This window comes from Belonocnema kinseyi, chromosome 2 (genome assembly GCF_010883055.1).
Source record: "Belonocnema kinseyi isolate 2016_QV_RU_SX_M_011 chromosome 2, B_treatae_v1, whole genome shotgun sequence".
Taxonomy (NCBI): domain Eukaryota; kingdom Metazoa; phylum Arthropoda; class Insecta; order Hymenoptera; family Cynipidae; genus Belonocnema; species Belonocnema kinseyi.
Window position 1 is genome coordinate 41136470 of NC_046658.1, and position 1874 is coordinate 41138343.

A 1874-nucleotide genomic window follows, 5' to 3' on the forward strand; every position below is an offset into this window, starting at 1 on the left:
GAAGCAAAAGATGTACACTAGAATACAAATGAGTGGCGAGATATTTTTTATAAAGATACAAAGTGTGTAGCAAAGAGTGCTAGTTTATAACTTCGAAGTGCAAAATGGGGAGTGACTAGACATTTATCAGCGACCCACAGTGGTAAAAAACGACTTTCTTTGTTCATAAACCTAATATCTCAAGATTGGCTGAACGGAATTGGATGAAATTTAGACTGAATACAGTTCACGCCGTACCTAATAAGGGAAAAAAACTCACAATATCCAAATCTATTTTCCAAGGCCGGAAAGTCCATGGAAAATCGGGGAATTTTCATATTTTATGAATAAACTGAATTAAACTTTTAGAAACAATGATAATTTTTTTATTTTGGATCTTGTGAATATTTTTCCCTAATTAGGTATGATGTGAACTGTATTCAGTCTAAATTTCATTCAATTCCGTTTAGCCAATCTTGGGATATTAGGTTTATGAACAAAGAAAAACGGTTTTCACCACTATGCGACCCAGATCGGAGTGGTGTAGTGGAATAAGTATGATGTTTGAATACGTGTTTTAATGCAAAGAGTTTTAAATGTACAACTAATGTGCCTGCGTGAAAAAAAGAACATTTGAGTCTGCATTCTTGGATGAATGACATTCGTTAAGGGGTAACACCACTCTAGGATTTTGGAAAAATCGATTTTTTTGCTTAAACAATACTTTAGGATCATAAAAACAATACGCAGTTGGACCTATATAAGTTGCAAGTATCGCAGATTAGAGATCAGAAAAATTCAAGGATATAATTGCTTGTAAAACTTTAAACGCATTTTTCTGGAAACATCTTTCTTCAAACTGGAAGGGCGTATTACTTGAACACCGTAGCATGGATCGATTTGAAATTTTTAACAGTAACTTCACAATTACATGCTGTATGGAAGTACGCAGGCGTTTTTTTTAAATTTAATGTAAACTGTTTTTTATAAACAATTTACTGGTTATTTTTGTGAAAAAAATCGATTCATTCCATCAAAAGTCCATTATTTCTACAAAATTTTATTTTAAAAAACCGTATGACCTTCTATAGCTAATAGTATATAGATTATATATTTTTATTGTTTTTCGTTCCAGGTCTTAAACGTTAGGAGAAAACCGTCCTTCCGTGAAGGTTTAAAAGAAAAGACGAGTTTCAAGACACGCTCTGTTGCCGTCATTTTGTATCAAAATTAAAATTAAAACTTTTTTTGTACTTTAATGTGTGTTAAACAAATCCCCTAAAACAAAATACTATTACTTTTTTCATAATCCCAAAATAAATTGTCAAAATTAGGCTTTTTTCTGCCGCTAGAGTGGTCTTGCCCCTTAATATGATATAACTTCAGTTCAATTTCAACTATGAATTACGGTCGAATTACATGATCCAGAAAAATAAAGTGTGGCGATTTACTCAACTTTTTGATACAATTTTAAATCCTGTATGTCTTATCTAATTTTTAACTTAACATTTTTGCATATTTATAGTACTTTCATTATATGTGATGTGGGCCGAAGAAAGGGGGCTTACTCTGAAAAGTGAGATTTTTCAGGACGAGCGGTTGAAGTCGACGTGATAGACCTAACTTTTAGGAGAGAGGGAGGACTCACGAAATCTTCCCTCTCCACTTACCACTCCATTCTCACGGAAGGAGATAGGTCGTAGATTCGGCTCACGGACGGGGTATATATGAGACGCGTAGATGACATGGTGAGTGGTGGGAGATGTTTCACGGAATCTCGAGCTCTCGAGCCAAAGCCCTATTACTCGGGTACCTAACAACTCAATTATTAGCAATAATAACGCTCAAATATTTTCTCCGGTGATTTCATTAAAAAAAGCAGCTCAAAAACTATC

At 34.0% G+C, this 1874-nt stretch overlaps 1 protein-coding gene across 3 annotated transcripts in view; it reads right to left on the reverse strand.

Annotated features, from left to right (window-relative positions):
- LOC117168399 (mothers against decapentaplegic homolog 4) overlaps positions 1–1874 on the reverse strand; it is a 24812-nt gene that overhangs the window by 12458 nt on the left and 10480 nt on the right. The window lies entirely within an intron of this gene.